The following is a 19,013-nucleotide window of genomic DNA, read 5'->3' as shown; positions in this document are numbered from 1 at the left end:
GCAGTGATTCCCACCATTCTGTCTTCCAGCTCACTTATCTGTTTTTTTTTTGCCTCAGTTATTCTGCTATTGATTCCTTCTAGAGTATTTTTTTCATTTCAGTTATTGTGTTGTTCATCTCTGTTTGTTCTTTAGTTCTTCTAGGTATTTGTTAAACTTGCCTTACATCTTCTCAATCTATGCCTCCATTCTTTTTCTGAGATCTTGGATCATCTTTACTATCATTATGCTGAATTCCATTTCAGATAGATTTCCTATCTCCTCTTCATTTATTTGTTCTTGTAAGTTTTAATCTTGTTCCTTTGTCCACAAGAGATTTCTCTGTCATCTAATTTTGTCTAACTTATTGTGTTTGTGGTCTTTCTGCAGGCTGCTGGATTGTAGCTCCTCTTCCTTCTGCTGTCTGCCCCCTTGTGGTTGAGGTAGATATTGAGCGAGGTCTCCCCTTTGCTCTGTGGTTGTCACTGCCCTGTCAGAGGCGTGGTGTTGTCCCTAGTTGTTGAAGTAGAGGCCTCAAGATTTGTTTCTTAGCTGTGTTTCTGATCTTCCATGTGAATTAGGTGGGATTGGAGCACTCCCACTGGGAGAGAAGGCTCCAAGTATTCCTTCTCTGGGATTGTTCACCTCCGAGTGTGCTCTGTTGTGACCCCTTTTTCCCATTGTGCAGTCTCACAAAGTACACTGTTGCTGACACTGCTCAGTCCCACCTTAACTGTGAGAAGGCAGGCAAATTGTTCTCAGGTGTTGTTTTCACCAGGCCACCAGTGCAGATCCACTGAGGTCAGGTCCCAGGATTGCATTTGTCATGCACGTGGACCTGCTGTGGGAGCAATGGAGGTAGCTCAGACTTTGGACTGTCTCAACCTCCATGTGTACATGCCCACAAAGCCTACAGCTGTTAAAGCCAGACTTGTCTCAGCTACAGGAGTGCTTGTTTTGTCCATTCAGATGTTCTACAGGTTCTGAGTATAGGAAGCTGTCAGCAGAGGTGTAACTCTGTGGTTCATGTAGCTGCTAGGAGAGATTTCAGCTTCTTCCTTAGTTGCACGACCTCTGGGGCTCAGCTGTGGTTTCAGCACCTCCTCTGTGTTTGTTCCTCCTACCAGCATCTCTTCCCAAGGATGCCCCAGAGCACACATGCCCACACAGGCAGGCAGGGGTGGAGGCGTCATTAGCCATGACCGCTGGGACAGGCATGGCCCAAGGAGTTTCGTGGGGTTGGCACTTGGGCCGCCAGGGCCTGCACAGTTGGAGGAGGCTTTGGCTTGAGGGGTGGGTGAGACTGCTCAGGCAGGCACGCTTACTAGTACCTGCAGAGGCAGGGGCTGGTGCATGGGGAAGGGGGTTGCAATGGCAACCCTGCCTCTTGCGCACTACTCAAAAATGGCATCTTGCTTCTATGGTGTCCCTGGCTTCTTCTGCAAATTACCCAGTTGTGGAGCTCCTTACTCCCATCCCTTCAGGCTGTCTCTTCACAGCCAACACTGTCCCCTTCCTGGGCCCACTCTCGAAATCCCACATTCCAGCACCCCCACACACACCAGGAGACACACAATTCAAGCTGGGATGCTCAGGGATGCGGCATGGGCCATGCACCTAGGTCTTACTCTGTCCTGCCTTCCACAGACCAGTTGTTGCATTCCACTCCAATCTCTTGAAGCTCCCTCTTGCTTCCAGTTGATCTCCCTGCTGTGAGGATGCTTCCCTGCATCCAGGAATCTCTCCTCTCTTTCAGCAACCCCCAGGGGTGCTGCTCCCATGCCATTTCCGATTTTTCTTTCTTTCTTTCATCCTACCCAGTTGTGTGGGGATTTTTCTTGTCCTTTTAGGTGTCCAAGGTCCTCCGCTAGTGTTCAACAGGTGCTCTGTGAGAACTGTTCCTTTTGTAGATATATTCTTCATGCGCTTGTGAGGAGAGGTGAACTCCACGACTTCCTATTCTGTCATCTTGACTCCTCCCCCTAGTGTATGATTAACAGTGTTATATTTTCAGGCTTTCAAAGAGGCTGAGGACTAAGAAAGGAATACTGGTCTGGTTGACTGGGGAGTCACTACTAGTGAGTGAACAGCATAGGACTCTCTTAGCTGAAACCTAACAGAAATTAGGAGAGTTAAATCGGGAATGTAATAGCTCTTAAAATCACAGGAAGGACTGATTCAGCAAATCACAAAGAGGGCGAGAGATGTAGATATCTTTGGATAGCTGGAACCGAGAACTCAGGCCACCAAGCCTCTCCAGCTTTCACTCTTGCTTCTCTCTGCATATTGGCTCCATTCTTTCAGATTGGCTTTTTCACAAGGCCAGAAACCTGATAAAAGCAACTCTACACTAACCCGAACTTTTCCACAATATAGTATAGGCATCACCCTTCAAGCCCACGTAAATGTCATAGAGAACACACCGGCCCTCGGTGTGCCTTCTTGTGGGTAAGGGAACTTTGCCTTTCATTCCTTGGGTGGCACACTGGCTCAGGACTGCCCTACCCCAGAGACTCACAGTGCACAGCCCGATTGGTTGAGATCAGCCCCCTCGGCGCTTCCAAGGATGAAACCAACTCGGGAAAGAGCCGTTCAAAAGCTGGGGACCATGGTGGCTTTCACTAGTCTTCACAGCCCGAGCACCCTGAAGGAGAGGAGCTGCTGAAGTCAGCTACCAAAGTCTTCTAATCCGAAGAGGAGCCTTTCCTTTAAAGGGGCTTCCAAAGGCCTTGATGCATTTTCGCGGTTATCTAGCGTGGAGGCCTGTCGCCTGGCAGACTCCCCCAGTGGCCTGCTTCCCTGGCTGGGATACGGAAACGCTGCCTGCTGCAGCCAAAAGGGACAGCTTAGAGTAAAGGTAAAAACCCAGTGTGTAAACGTTCTTGCCTAGCCTTCGCCACAAGCACAAGCGTATAGGCCTCTGGTCAAAGGCTTTCGCCACAAGCTGAACACGTTTGGTCTCATCGAGCCTCTGAAGCCCGAGTTTACCCAGCAACGAATCAAATTTCAGAAAACGTACTCAGGGTGGTTCGGACTGCCAAGTACTTCACCAGGCAGCCCAGATCGAGTACAAATACTTGTGTATTAAACGGGCAGAAGAAATGGTGTCAACAGCACGCCTCCATCTGCCGGGTGACGTACAAATTTTCTCCATAAGATGCAAGCCCTTCCTTCAGTGTGAAAGGCCTCTACTCCTCTTCAGGCTCACAGCACAGAGGTGCCACCAGCTCTGAAAATCTTCCAAAGGCACAGGGTCACACAACGTGTGAACCACCGAGCGGGTGCAGCACACACCTAGGTCTTCTCTGTCGGCCTGAGAACACCCACGGCACAGGGCTTCTTGGGTGCACACACGTGGTGGCGGTCGGTGATGCATTCTGCTACATGAAACCTTCTAGCGGACACATAGAATGAGCGCACGTAGATTAGCCCTACACCTCATCCCTGTTTCTTGAGTGAGTTGTACTGCTACAAGGCAAAACTCCCTGCCGGAATCTCGGTGTGGCGTAAGTATCCTCCGGGAAGCGGTCGCTGCTAGAGACACTGTGCTGGTATCTAGGATAACGGTCTGTGCCTCCACTGCGCTGTTGTTGTCTCCAAGCCGTTTGCAAAGGCTTTTTGGAAGAGGTTGCTCACAGTGTCGTTTCCTTAGAGTAACCCACAGGCATACGAGGATACCGGTTCTGTGAAGTAAAATGCTACCTGCCTCAGCCACTTGGGCGCAGTTTTGTACAGGAAGGGACACTCCGCCTTGAAGGTTCTTCCTTCCGGATTGCCACTTGCACTGGCAGTGTCTCCTAAATCTCGCAGGGTTTCCAGCCGTCACAAGGTCCATATCTCAGGCCTAGAACAGCAGAGCGTCCGGCAGCTTTGAAAGAGACCTTTGGCATTCTGGCCCTTTGGCTCCCTCCATGAGGAACAAGGCCCTCAGCACCATGCGTCTTTAGTTCTTTCATGTCAGAACCTCTGTGGGCGACCTCATCCCTCCCCCCACGTAAGAGACACACAGACTTGCCATTAGGGGTGGAAGGTTTCAGAGTCCAGAAGGGAGGCTGGCGCTCCCACGCAACATTCCTACACGGAACTGAGCCCGGGTGCGTGAGACCGTGAGAGGGGGCAAGACAGGCGTACCAGCGAGCTGTTCACAGTGTGCTATGACGCATCTCCCTTCAAGCTCACGTTCATTTCATGGAGAGAACACAAGGCCTTGATGCTCTTTCCTGTGGTAAGTAAACTTTGGTTGCATCCCTTGGTGGGCACATCGGCTCAGGACTGCCCTGTCCCAAAGGCTCAAGGTGTGGAGCCCGATTGTTGGAGATCAGCCTCACGTGGATCTTTCACCGACGAAACCGGCTGGCAATGGGACGGTTCACAAGCTGGGGACCGTGGTGGCTGTTAGGCGTCGGCACACCAAGACCACTCCGAGGGAGAGGAGCTGCTGACGTTTGCCAGCACAGTCTCCAATTCCGAATTGGAACCTTTCCCTGTAAGTGGCTCCCGAAAGCCTCGACGCATTTTTCTCAGTTAGCTATATAATGGAGGCCAGTCACTTGGCAGACTCCCCCAACGCCCTGCCTCCCAGGCTGTGAAACAGACACGCCGACTGCTTCAGCCAACAGGGACAGCTTAGAGTAAAGGTAAGAATCCTGCGTGTCAAAGTACTTGTGTGACGCTGGCCAGAAGCACAAACATTTAGGGCAGGGCATCAAGGCTCTTGGCCGCACGCTGAGCAAGTTTGTTCTCATCTCGCCTCTGAACCCCGAGTTTAAGCAGCTAGGAAGCAAACTTCAGGAAACGTACTCAGGGTGCCGCCGATTCAAAATTCTTTCACCAGGCAGCCCAAATCGTGTCCGCCTCATTGTATTTTCCATGGGCAGAACAAAATGGTGTCCACCTGCACGCCTCCAGCTGGGGGTGGGGTGGGGGGTGGGTGACGTACACTTTCTCCCTGGGAAACAAGCCCACGCCTTCAGTGTGAAAGGCCTCTACGTCTCTCTGCTTTTGCAGCCCAGGGGTAGCCTCAGCTCTGAAAAGCTTCCAGAGGAGGAAGGTCAGAGAACCTTTGAACCACCCAGCAGGTGCAGCACAGAACAAGGACTTCTCTCTTGGCCTGAGAACACCCACTGCCCAGCGCTCCTTTGGTGTACACACGTGGTGGTGGAAGGGTGCTGGATTCGGCTCCGTGAGAACTCCTCTGGGCCACGTAGTGTGAATGCAAGTTGATGAGCCCTACCTCTCATGCCAGTTTCCTGTGCAAGTTGGACAAGGCAAACTCCCTGCTTGAATCCCTGGGTGGGTTAAGTACCCTCCAGGGAAGGATCGTTGCTTGGGACACGGGGCTGGAATCAAGGTGAATGCGCAGAAAGGTGAGGAACCCAGGCAGGATCAGACTCTCACCACAGGGCCCACATTACCAAGGGGATGGGAACCAGGCAGGAGTGTCCTCACACCAGTGGGGCCACATCCACATCATCGAAAGTTGTGGAACCCAGCACATGTGGCCTCAAACCAGAGGACCCACATCACCAAGGGGCTGGGAGTGAGGCAGGCAGGAGGAGCCTCACAACAGAGGGCTCACGGAATAAAAAGGTGAGGAATCCAGCAGTTGGAATCCCCCAGCAGGCGGCACAGAGCACCGAGGCTATGGGATCCAGGCTGCAGTGAACTCACACCAGAGGGCCCCACACCATGAAAGTGTGAGAAAGCCAGCCGTTGAGACCTCAGAGCATAAGGCTCACAACCCCATGGGGATGGGAACCTGGCAGGGGTGTCCTGGCAACACTGGGCACACATCAGGAAACGTGGGGGGAGCCCAGCAGTTAGGGCAACAGTCTTGCCTCTTATGCTGATGCCATTATGATGTGTCTAACTCAGGCCCTGAATTTAGTCCCAAGGCCGTGGCACTGTTCCTAACTGAGGCCTAGATGCTCTTCCTAAATCTGGCCCAGAACTGTCCCTCACTAAAGCCCTAACACTATTCCTAACTCAGGTCCTGATACGGTACCTAACAGAGGCCCAGATGCTAGTCCTAATGCAGGCTCTGACACTGTCTCTAACTAAGGCCCTGCTGCCATCAATGTCTAAAGTCCTGACATTATCCTGAGGTAATATCCTGAACCAAGTCTTACCAAGGTCTTGAAATTGTCCTAAAGTATGCCCTGACGCTGTCCCTAAGTGAGGCCCTGAAGCTGTGCCTATCAGAGGCCCTGAGAAGGTCTTTAATGAAGACCCTAATACTGATACTACAGAGGCCATTATACTACTAAGTCATGCCCTGACACTGCCCCTCACTCAGGCTCTAAAGATAGGCCTCACTTAGGCCCTGTTGCTGCACCTTAGTTAGGCTCTGACGCTGTCCCTACATCAAGCCCTGACACTGTTCTTGATTAAGCCCCTCACACTGGTCCTAACTAAGGCCCTGATGCTTTCAATAACTAAGGTCTTCACGCTATCCCTGGCTCATTTACTGACACTATCCCTGGCCTGGAACCTGACTTTGTCCCGAGATAATTTCCTGCATCTTATCCTCACTGAAACCCTTATGCTCTCCCTAACAAAGGCCCAGAGTAGTCCTAACTAAGGCCCTGACACTGTCTCTAACTAAGCCCGGAATCTGTCCCTAATATAGGACTTCCTGCTGGCAACAACAAAATCCGGACACTATCCTGAGTTAATAAACTGACACATTTCTAACCAAGGTCCTATCACTGTCCCTAATAAAGCTCTCTCGCTGTCCCTATGTGAAGTCCTGAGGCTGTACCTAACTCAGAACCTGATCATGTCTTTAACTAAGATCCTATTGCTGACCCAACGAAGGCCCTGATGCACCTCCTACATCATGCCCTGACAGTGTCCCCAGCTAAGGGCCTGACGCTAGGCCTCACTCAGGCCCTGTGGCTCTCCTTAAGTCAGGCTCTGACGCTGTCCCTACCTGAAGCCCTGACACTGGTCCTAATTAAGGCCCTGATACTCTCAGTGACTAAGGTCTTGACACTACCCCTAGGTCATTTCCTGACATGATCCCTATAATTTACCCTAAGCCTGTTCCTTGCAACTGTCCTGCATCTTATGCTAACTGAAGCACTTTTGCTGTGCCTAACTCAGGCCCTGAATTCAGTCCCAAGGCTGTGACACTGTCCCTAACTGAGGCCTAGATGTTCTTCCTAAATCTGGCCCAGAACTGTCCCTCACTCAAGCCCTAACACTATTCCTAACTCAGGCCCTGACACGGTACCTAACAGAGGCCGAGATGCTAGTCCTAATTCAGGCCCTGACACTGTGTCTAACTAAGCCACTGCTGCCATCAATATCTAAAGTCCTGACATTATCCTGACCTAATATCCTGAGCCATGTCTTACCAAGGTCCTGAAACTGTCCCAAAGTAAGCCCTGACGCTGTCCCTAAGTGAGGCCCTGAGGCTGTCCCTATCAGAGGCCCTGAGAATGTCTTTAAGGAAGACCCTAATGCTGACCCAACAAAGGCCCTGATGCAGCTCCTACATCGTGCCCTGACAGTGTCCCCAGCTAAGGGCGTGACTCTAGGCCTCACTCAGTCCCTGTGGCTCTAAGTCAGGCTCTGACGCTGTCCTTACCTGAAGCCCTGACACTGGTTCTAATTTAGGCCCTGATACTCTCAGTGACTAAGGTTTTGACAGTATCCCTAGGTCATTTCCTGACACGATCCCTAAACTTTACCCTAAGCCTGTCCCTAGCAACTCTTCTGCCTCTTATGCTAACTGAAGCCCTGATGCTGTGAATACCTCAGGCCCTGAATTTAGTCCCAAGGCCGTGACACTGTCCCTAATTAAGGCCTAGATGCTCATCCTAAATCCGGCCCTGATACTGTCCCTAACTATGGCCCTAACACTCTTGCTAACACAGGCCCTGACACGGTACCTAACAGAGACCCAGATCCTATCTAAGGCCTTGACACTGTCCCTAACTAAGGCCCTACTGCCGTCAATATTTAAAGTCCTGACAGTATCCTGAGCTTATTATATCCTGGCCCATGTTTTATTAAGGTCCTCAAACTGTCCCAAAGTAAGCCTTGACGCTGTCCCTACGTGAGGCTGTGAGGCTGTCTCTCACAGAGGCCCTGAGAATGTCTTTAACAAACCCCTTAGGCTGTTCCTACCAAGGCCCTTATGCTGCTCCTAAGTCATGCCCTGACACTGTCCCCAGCTAAGGCACTGACTCTACGCCTCACTCAGTCCCTGTCGCTCTCCCTAAGTCAGGCTCTGATGCTGTCCCTACCTGAAGCCCTGACACTGGTTCTAAATTAGGCACTGATGCTCTAAGTAGCTATGGTCTTGACACTATCCCTACGTCATTTCCTGACGCTATTCCTAGACCTTAACCTAACCTTGTCTTTAGCTAATGTCGAGTCTCTTATGCTAACTAAATCCCTGATGCTGTCCCTAACTAAGACCCTGAATTTAGTCCCAAGCCCGTAAGCCTGTCTCTAACTGAGGCCTGGAGGCTGTCCTTAACAAAGGCCCTCAACTTATCTTTAACTGAGGCCCTGACACTCTCCCTAATTAAGGACTGAGGCTGTCTCTGACTAAGGCCCTGAGTCTCTCTTTAACTACTGGCCTCACTCTTTCCCTAACAAAGGTCCTGAAACTTTCCCTAACTAAGACCCTGACACGATCCCTAATAACTTGAGCTGTCCCTTATTACTGCCCTGATGTGGCCCATAAATGATGTACTGAAGACGGCACGAATGTCCAGATGATGTCACTAATGACCCAACATGTCTCTTACTAAGGCCCTCAAATTACCTCTAACTGAGGCCCTAAAGATGTCCATAACTAAGGCCCTGACACTATCTCGAACTAAGACCCTCAAGTTATCTTTAACTGAGGCCATGACAGTGTCCCTAACAAAGAACCTGACACTGTCTCTAACTAAGGCCCTGAGTCTGTCTTTACCTAACGGCCTCACTCTTTCCCCAACTACTCCCTGATGCTGCCCCTACTCAAGGCCCTGACGGTGTGCCTAACTGCCTGAGCTGTCTTTCACTAATACCCTGACCCTGTCCATAACTAATGCCCTGATGATGTCCCTAACGAACAGCCTGAAGCCTCTCTTACTAAGGCCCTCAAGGTTTTCTCTGAGGCCAGGAAACTCTCCCTAATTAAGGCCTTGACACTGTCTGTAAGTAATGGCCTGATGCAGCTCCTACCTGAGATGCTGATGCTCTCACTTAGACCCTGAAGTCTCTACCTGAGAAGCTGACACTGTCTGTAACTAATTTTCTGGCTTTTTCCTTAATTAACATCCTAATTTTGTCCCTAAATAAGGCCCTGACACTGGTCCTAACTACGGCCCTGATGCTGACCCTATCTAAGGCCCTGACGATGTCCCTAATAGACTTAGATGTCCCTTACTGTTGGCCTGAACCTGTCCCTCACCAAGGCCCTGACCCTCTTCCTAACTAAGGCTGTGATGATGTCTCTACCTGAGGCACTGTCACTGTCTATAATAACGGCCGACTCTTTCCCTAACAGCCTGATGCTGTCCCTAATAGCCTCATGTATCTCTCAATAATGCCCTGATCCTGTCCATAACTAAGGCCCTGAATATGTCCCTAAGTATGTCTCTGACGCTGTCCTTAACTAAGGCCCTGATGCTCTCTCTATGTAAGGCACTGACACTATCTATAATAATGGCCTGACTCTTTCCCTAACTAATACCCTGATGTTATCGCTAATTGAGGCCCTGAAGATGTCGCTAATACGCTTAGGTGTTCCTCTCTATGACCCTGATCCTGTCCATAGCTAAGGCCCTGAATATGTCCCTAGGTAAGTCTCTGACCCTGTCCCTAACTAAGGCCCTGATGCTGTCTCTACCTCAGAATCTGAAATTCTAATGTCCTGACTCTCCCTAACTAACATCCTGACGCTGCTCCTAAGTGAGGCTCTGACACTCTTCTTAACTAAGGACTTGCCGCTGTCCCTACCTAAAACCCTGACACTGGTTCTAATTATGGCCATGATGCTGGCTCTAAGGCCCTGAAGATATCCCTAAGTAACAGCCTGAACTGTGTCTAACTAAGGCTCTCACGTTATTTCTAAGTAAAGCACTGACACTGTCCCTAACTTAGTCCATGATTCTGTCCCTTATAGTCTAAGCTGTCACTAAATAATACCCTGATCCTGTCCCTAAGTAAGGTCCTCAATATGTCCCTAAGTGCATCTCTGACGATGTCCTTAACAGCCTGAACTCTCTTCAAGTTATCTCTGAGGCTCTGACACTGGCCCTTCCTAAGGCCTCACCCCAGGGTTGTCCCAGGCTGCTGGGCGGTTTTCTCTTGTCCGCATCTCTAGCCAGCTGCCTGCCATCGGCCACTCTAAGATTCTGCGATACAGTGGTCCCACGTGGGATGTGCCTGTGTAGGCTCACCTGCGGGAGGAGAGTCATGGCCGCTCCACCTTCCAGGGGACTGCGGCTCAGGGTAGGAGCCTCACAGCCAGTGTCTGGACACAGGGTTCTGTGTCCTTGTTTGTTGTAATTCCCTTGGAGTTACCTCTAACATTTTTGAATGGATATCGCCCCCTCTGCATATTTATAATATAAATTATTTACCACATTAAAATCCAGGAATGACATTCTTAGAACGAGCAGGAGAACACTGGATGCCCCCCCAATGATCTATTACTTGGAGGATTTAAAATTCTAATGAGAAAACACTCACTCTCCTCACCCTCTTGGGCGTCAGCACAAGGCGGGAATCAGCCGCATCCTTTATTTATCCCTCTGATTTTCCAGAACCTTTCCTTCCAGGAGAAATCTCTGGGCTCTTCAGGAGCTGTGAGTGGTGGCCGTCAGGTAAATCTGAGACTGAAAAGCAAGAGAAAGACAGACAGAGGAGGAGATGAGAATTGGTGACGGGGAGAAGCAGGGGCGTCCTACGTTCAATCGCAGGCTGAGACTCTGGGTTAGTCTCCAGCGAAGCTAAGGACCACCAGGGTCTGGCTCCACTGGCCTTGTCACCTGGTGTGGGGACTGGGGACAGCCAACCCCCCATGGCCACTCTCAGAGAAATCAGGGAGGTGGGAGGGCACCCCTGAGAGCCAGATTGAAAATGGTCATGCTGTGAAATAATAAGGTGCCCTTTCAGAAAAGTGAAGACTGTTCTCTTGGTTCTCAAAGACTTGCAAATACTCTGTGTCCTTCTGGAGGCATGCTGAAGCCTTCAGCCTTTGAGGGCAGTAATGGGAGTGCATCTGGGCTCAAAACCATCCAGCACTCACTCCCTGAGGGTGCTGAGGATGACCCGTGTCCACCCCTCGGGTGCTGTGGGGCCTGAAACCCCCTGATCACTGAGGACGGGAGGGGTCGCACAGACACTCCACTGCACCACCGGGGGCTTGGCTGCTGGGCTACAGTCCTTTATCAGATACATGGTTTGCAAACATCTTGGGCCATTTTGGATGGTGGATTATCTTATTCCTTGCTCCTTTTATACACAACTGTTTTTCATCTTGAGGAAGTCCAGTTCATCTATTTTGTCTTTTGTTGCTTGTGCTTTTGGTAGATCTAAGAAATCATGACCAAATCCAAGGTCATGAAGATTTACTCTCATGTTTTCTTCTAGGAGTTTTCTAATTTTGGTTCTTACATCTAGGCCTTCGGTTGATTTTGTATATGAGGTGGGGGGAGGTAAGGGTCCAACTTTACTCTTCTGCATGTGGGTATCCAGTTGTTCCAGAACCTGTGCTCCCTGTTTGGGAGAAAATACCTGCAAATGACGTGACCAACAAGGGCTTAATTCTAAAGTATACAAACAGCTCATACAACTCAAAAGAGAAAAAAAATCAAAAAATAGGCAGAATTTTAGAAGGTCTAAATAGACATTTCTCCAAGGACATACAGATGGCCAAGAGGCACGTGAAAAGATGCTCCACATCGCTAATTATGAGAGAATGCAAATCAAAACTACAGTGAGTTATCACCCCGTAGTGGTCAGAATGGCCATCATTAAAATGTCTAGAAATAAATGCTGGAAGGGGTGTGGAGAAAAGGGAACCCTCCTACACTACTGGTGGGAATGTAAATTGATGCAGCCGCTATGGAAAACAGTATGGAGGTTCCTCAAAAACTAAAAATAGAATTACCATATGAACCAGCAATCTCACTCCTGGGCACACATCCAGACAAAACTATAATTCGAAAAGGTACGTGTACCCCAGCATTCACAGCAGCACTCTTCACAATAGCCAAGACACGGAAGCAACCTGAATGTCCCTCAACAGATGAATGGATATAGAAGATGTGGTACATATATACAGTGGAATATTACTCAGCCATAAAACAGAATGAAATAATGCCATCTGGGGCTACATGGATGGACCTAGAGATTATCATACAAAGTTTAGTAAGTCAGACAGAGAACAACACATACCATGTGATATCACTTATATGCGGATTATAAAATGAGACACAAATGAACCTATCTACAGAACAAAAACACACTCACAAATATAGAAAACAGGCTTGTGGTTGTCAAGGGGAAGACAGGGGAGAGGGATGGATTGGGAGTTTGGGATTAGTAGATGCAAATTATTATATATAGGATGGATAAACAAGGTCTTACTGTACAGCACAGGGAACTGTATTCAATACCCTGTAATTAACCATAATGGAAAAGAATATGAAAAATATGTATATATGTATGTTTGTATATATGAATCACTTTGCTGTACAGTAGAAATTAACACAACATTGTAGGAGCACGGACACTCCGGTCAGACTCAAGGTGACCTCTGGAGCCAGGACAGAGGCCCGGCCTCTCTGTGGGCAGGCAAACCCACACCGCACAGGCTCTGGTGCAGTACCCGTTCCGTGGGGTCTGGTGGGCGCACGCAGGTCAGCCAGTGTCTGTGTGTCTCAGCCTGTAACCACAGACCACACTGTCCTGCTCTGCTCACAAGAGCGAGGCCAATGGAGGGACAACAGGGGTGGGAACAAAGCCGGGTCATGGTCTGGCCGGGTGAGAAAGGGTCCAAGGAGCGAGAACCCGGCTGCCCTTGCCTGGTGAGCCGAGAGCTGACGTCCACCCTATGGGCAGCTCCTCTCCCCACGTCCCGAGGTAAAGCTACCTTTCCTGCACCCTGGGCAGTGTCATTCCCGTGTATACAGCAGGACACACAGCAGTGCACGCAGCAGGCCTGATGCCTGCCCTTGCCATGTACTTGGGGGCTTCCTGAGGGTGGAACATCCCGACAGGACACGGGCCGACCCTGGGGGGGATGTAGGGGTGAAGCGTTTGGGAGCCTCTGGAGGGGATCCTCACCTGTCTGCACAGGTGGACTGAGTACACCAACCAAGGGTGAGCAGGTGGGGAGCCCCGCAAGGGTCCTAGGACTTCCCAATATAAAGGACTTCCCTTTCCTCCCTGTTGTGGATGACTTGGATGTGGTCGAAACGGCGGGATTTTGGAAGTTCAATTTTCCACATCATTCCACCAAAAAATACTGTTAGAAATAATAAATGAATTCAGTAAAGACACAAAATCAGTACACACAACTCAACTGCATCTCTAAACACTAATAATGAACCATCAGAAAGAGAAAAAAACCCTATTTACAACCGCATCAAAAAGAACAAAATACCAAGGAATAAATTTAACCGAGGATGTGAAAGACCTGAAAACTTTAAGACACTCATGAAGACATTGAAGAAGACACAAGTCGGTGGAAAGACTCCCCGTGCTCACGGAATGCAAGAAGTACTGTTGCTAAAATGTCCATTCTACCCAAAGCGGTGCACACAGGGAAGGCAGGCCGTCCTGAAATTCCAATGGTGTTTTTCACAGAAATGGAGCAAATCCTCCTAAGATGTGTGTGGAGCCACAAAGGACCCCGAAGAGCCAAGGCGACCCTGAGAAAGGAGAACAGGCCGCAGGCATCTCCCTCCCTGACTTCACACTTCATCACGAAGCTACAGTCCCCAAAACAGTGCGGAAGTGGCGCAAAACAGGCGCACAGACCAGAGCGACGGGACGGAGAGCCCAGAACACATCCTGCACGGTGTGGGGGGGGGGAGGGGTCCATTAAGTTACGACAAGGGGGCCAAGGACACACCAAGCGGAAGGGCAGCCCCACGGTAAACGGCGCGGGGAAGATTGCACACCCCATAACCCACGCAGCTCCACCGCACGCCAGCCTGACCAAAAACCCAGCTTTGCACACCAAGGCCTTCCTGGGTCGCATGAAGACTGACCCCCGCAGCCATCAGTCGCCCCCAGGAAGCTTCTCCCCACTGTTCCTCACTGTCTCCTCACCTGTTCCTCCGGTGTTGCCTGCGTCCTCAGGAAATCCAGCTCCCGCCAGCGTGGACGCAGCCCCACGTTGTCCTGAAGCCGAAACCACAGCGACTCCTTAAGGAGACCGAGCGCCCGTCAGCAGCCACAACACGGCGGTGCCTGAGGAGACACAACTCCCCTCAGCTGCACTCAGAGCGGAGTCCGCGGGGAACGCGCATGCGCTGTGGGTCACAGAGGCGGGATCAGCGCCACCCTGTGGTCGGTGCGGGAAGTGCAGGCCGCCCCTCCCTCACGGGTCACTGGAGACAGAGACCCTGCTGGCAGAACTGCTGAACCCATTAAATGGTGGAAATGAAACAAATGAAGACAATATCCCATAGCTTCTCCAAAGTAGTTAGGGAACAATGAATTGGAAACCATATGGAATAAGATGAATGTAGACACGAGCTTTACAACTTACACCAAATTCACTCAAAATGATTCAGAGAGAAGTTTGAAATGCAAAACTATTCAAAATTATAGGAGAAAACATAAAAGAAAATTGATATGAGCTTGGGCTTGGTCATGGCCATCACAAGCTTTGTGGTTTTAACACACAACACAAAAAAGGAGTCCAGAAAGAAAAACAAGGGATTCTGTGGACTTTATAAAATTAAAGATTTCTACTGTGTGAAAAACCTCATTCAGAAAATCAAAAGACAACACACACTGGGGGAAAAAAACTGCAAACATATCTAATAAAGAATTTGTCTCAAAATATACAAAGAACTACAACACAACCCCATTAAAAATAGGGAAAGCTCTAAATAGACACCTGGTCAAAGAAGGTACAGAGATAGTATACAAAACTATGCCCAGGACAGGGGAACAGAGAAACAGTGGTCCAGTTCAACTCCCTGAGTCATGTGTGACCCAGGACTAGTCCTGTCCTTCCTGGAGGCCTCAGAGTGATGGGGAGGGAGGAAGGGGAAGAGGGCGGATTCTGCTTAAACCTAACTCTAACCCCGACCACTCTCACCACTTTCATTCAACATGGTCTAGGAAGTCCTAGACATATAATTACATGCGAAAAAGAAATAAAAGGAATCCAATGGCAGAGGAAAAAGTAAAACTGTCACTGTTTGTAGATGAGATGATGCTTTATATTTCATTTATTTATTCATTCATTTATTTATTCTGGTTTCGCTGGGTCTTAGTTGTGACAGGTGAGCTCCTTAGTTGTGGCAGGCAGGCTCCTTAGTTGTGGCATGCGAACTCTTAGTTGTGGCATGCATGTGGGATCTAGTTCCCTGACCAGGGATTGAACCCACGCCCCCTCCATTGGGAGTGCGGAGTATTAACCTCTGGACCACTGGGGAAGTCCCGACATGATATTTTATTTAGAAAATCCTTCAGATGACCCCCCAAAACAAATAGAATTCATTGGAAAATTCAGTTAAGTTGCAGGATACAAAATTAACCTATAGAAATCAGTTGCATCTCTATCCACTGGCAACAAACTTTCAGAATGAGAAATTAAGAAAACAAACCCATTGACAGTGGTATTAACAAAAATGAAATACCTAGGAATACATCTAACCCAGGAGGTAAAAGACCTGTACTCAGAAAACTGGAAGACACTGATGAAAGAAACTGGAGACGACACAAATGGACAGATATAATGTGTTCATGGACTGGGAGAATTCATATTGTTAAAATGATTCCACACCCCAGAGCAATCTAGAGATTTGATGCCATTCTTATCAAAATACCAATGGAATTGTATGAGAACCAGAACAAAGAATTCTGATATGTGTAAGGAAACAGAAAAGAACCTGAATAGTCAATACGATCTTAAGAAAGAAGAACAAACTTGGACATATCACACTCCCTGTTTCAAACTAGACGACATATGTAGAGTAATCAAGACAGTATGGTATAGGAACAAAAGAAACAGATCCATAGAACCATGGAACAGAACTGAGAGCCCCAAAATAAACATCCATGGAACAGAACTGAGAGCCCCAAAATAAACATAGGCATATATGGTCAATTCATCTATGACAAAGGAGGTGAGACTATACAATGGGGAAAAGATAGCCTCTTCAATGAATGGTGGTGGGAAAACTGGACAACTACATGCACAAGAATCAAACTGGAATCCTTTCTTATACCACCTACACAAGCAACCTCAAAATGAATCAAATACTTCAATGTAAGACCTGAAGCCATAAAGCTCCTTGAAGAAAACATAAGTAGTCTGCTCTTTGACATCCGTCTTAGCAATATTTTCTGGATCTGTCTCCTCAACAAGAGGAACAAAAGCAGAATAAACCAATGGGACTCCATCCAACTTTAAAGCTTTTCAATGGCAAAGGAAACCATCCACAAAATGAAGAGGCAGCCTACCGAACGTGAGAAAATAGTTGCAAACAATATGTCTGAAAAGGGGTCCATATCCAAAATAGATGAAGAACTCACACAACTGAACCTCCAAAAACCCAAAACCCAATTAAAACATGGGACCGAACATTTTTCCAAAGAGTACTTACAGATGGCCAAGAGACATACGAAAAGATGACCAATATCACTTATCATCAGGGAAACGCACATCAAAAGAACAATGAGATTATCACCTCACACCTAAAAATTTGGCTATCGTCCAAAAGACAACAACTGTACCTAACAAAGGCTCTGATGCTCCTCCTAAGTCAGACCCTGACACTGTCTCTAAGACCCTGCGGCCATCAATATCTAAAGTCCTGACATTACCTTGAGCTAAATCCTGACCCATGTCTTACCAAGGTCGTGAAACTGTCCCAAAGTAAGCCCTGACGCTGTCCCTAAGTGAGGCCCTGAGGATGTCCCTAACAGAGGCCCTGAGAATGTCTTTTACAAAGACCCTAAGGCTGATCTTACAGAGGCCCTTATACTACTCCTACGTCATGCCCTGACACTGTCCTTCACTCAGGCTCTAAAGATAGGCCTCACTTAGGCCCTGTTTCCGTACCTTAGTTAGGGTCTGACGCTGACCCTACATCAAGGCCTGACACTGGTCCTGATTAAGCCCCTGACACTGGACCTAATTAAGGCCCTGTTGCTCTCAATCACTAAGGTCTTCACGCTATCCCTAGCTCATTTCCTGACACTGTCCCTGGCCTGGAAGGTGACTCTGTCGTGAGCTAATTTCCTGCCTCTTATCCTCACAGAAGTCCTAATGCTCTCCCTAACTAAGGCCGAGATTAGTCCTAACTCAGGCCCCCACACTGTCTCTAACTAAGGCCCGGAATATATCCCTAATATAGGACCTGCTGCCGGCAATAACTAAAATCCGGACACTATCCTGAGTTAAGAATCTGACCCATTTCTAACCAAGGTCCTGACGCTGTCCCTAAGAAAGCCCTGTCTCTGTCCCTAAGTGAAGGTCTGAGGCTCTGCCTAACTCAGACCCTGAAGCTATGCCTACCTGAGGCCTTGAGGCTGTGACTACATTTGGCCCTTATCATGCCTTTAACTAAGGCCCTGTTGCTGACCCAACAAAGGCCCTGATGCAGCTCCTAGATCATGCCCTGACAGTGTCCCCAGCTAAGGGTCTGACGCTAGGCCTCACTCAGGCCCTATGGCTCTCCCTAAGTCAGGCTCTGATGCTGTCCCCACCTGAAGCCCTGACACTTGTTCTAATTAAGCCCCAGATACTCTCAGGGACTAAGGCCTTGACACTACCCCTAGGTCATTTCCTGACACGATCCCTAGACTTCACGCTAAGCCTGGCTCTTGTAACTGTCCTGACTCTTATGCTAACTGAAGCCATTATGCTGTGACTAACTCAGGCCCTGAATTTAGTCCCAAGGCCGTGACTCTGTCCCTAACTGAGGCCTAGATGCTCTTCCTAAATCTGGCCCATAACTGTCCCTCACTAAACCCTAACACTACTCCTAACTCAGGCCCTGACACGGTACCTAATAGAGGCCCAGATGCTAGTCCTAATACAGGCCCTGACATGTGTCTATCTAAGGCCCTGCTGCCGACAATATCTGAAGTCCTGACATTATCCTGACCTAATATCCTGAGCCATGTCTTACCGAGGTCCTGAAACTATCCCAAAGTAAGCCCTGAGGCTGTCCCTATCAGAGGCCCTGAGAAGGTCTTTAACGAAGACCCTAATGCTGATCCTACAGAGGCCCTTATACTACTCCTAACTCATGCCCTGACACTGTCCCTCACTCAGGCCCTAAACATAGGCCTCACTTAGGCCCTGTTGCCGTATCTTAGTTAGGCTCTGACGCTATCCCTACGTCAAGCCCTGACACTGGTACTGGTTAAGTTCCTGACACTGGTCCTATCTAAGGGACTGATGCTCTCAATCACTAAGGTCTTCACGCTATCCCTAGCTCATTTCCACACATTATCCCTGGCCTGGAACCTGACTGTGTCCCGAGGTAATTTCCTGCCTCTTATCCTCACAGAAGCCCTAATGCTCTCCCTAACTAATGCCAAGACTAGTCCTAACTCGGGCCCTCCCACTGTCTCTAACTAATGCCCGGAATCTGTCCCTAATATAGGCCCTGCTTCCGGCAATAAGTAAAATCCGGACACTATCCTGAGCTAATATCCTGGCCCATTTCTAACCAAGGGCCTGAAACTGTCCCTAAGAAAGCCCTGTCGCTTTCCCTAAGTGAAGGCCTGAGGCTATGCCTAACTCAGGCCCTGAAGCTATGCCTACCTGAGGCCTTGAGGGTGTGACAACCTCAGGCCCTGATCATGTCTTCAACTAAGACCCTATTGCT

The 19,013-nt window shown here is 49.0% G+C and overlaps 1 long non-coding RNA gene across 23 annotated transcripts in view; it reads right to left on the bottom strand.

Annotated features, from left to right (window-relative positions):
* The window catches only part of LOC138842422 (uncharacterized), a 569,596-nt gene that overhangs the window by 120,319 nt on the left and 430,264 nt on the right, over window positions 1–19,013 (bottom strand). For 18 of the 23 annotated variants that reach the window (XR_011376933.1, XR_011376935.1, XR_011376931.1 and 15 more), the window contains 2 exons: window positions 14,266–14,406; window positions 10,675–10,820 (listed from right to left, as the gene is read on the bottom strand). This is a non-coding gene — a long non-coding RNA (uncharacterized lncRNA). The remainder of the gene's footprint in view (window positions 1–10,674; window positions 10,821–14,265; window positions 14,407–19,013) is intronic. The other 5 variants (XR_011376942.1, XR_011376943.1, XR_011376934.1 and 2 more) reach the window with 2 other exon arrangements.

Source organism: Globicephala melas, chromosome 19 (genome assembly GCF_963455315.2).
Source record: "Globicephala melas chromosome 19, mGloMel1.2, whole genome shotgun sequence".
In the NCBI taxonomy this organism is placed as follows: domain Eukaryota; kingdom Metazoa; phylum Chordata; class Mammalia; order Artiodactyla; family Delphinidae; genus Globicephala; species Globicephala melas.
This window is presented reverse-complemented; position numbering and strand designations above follow the sequence as displayed.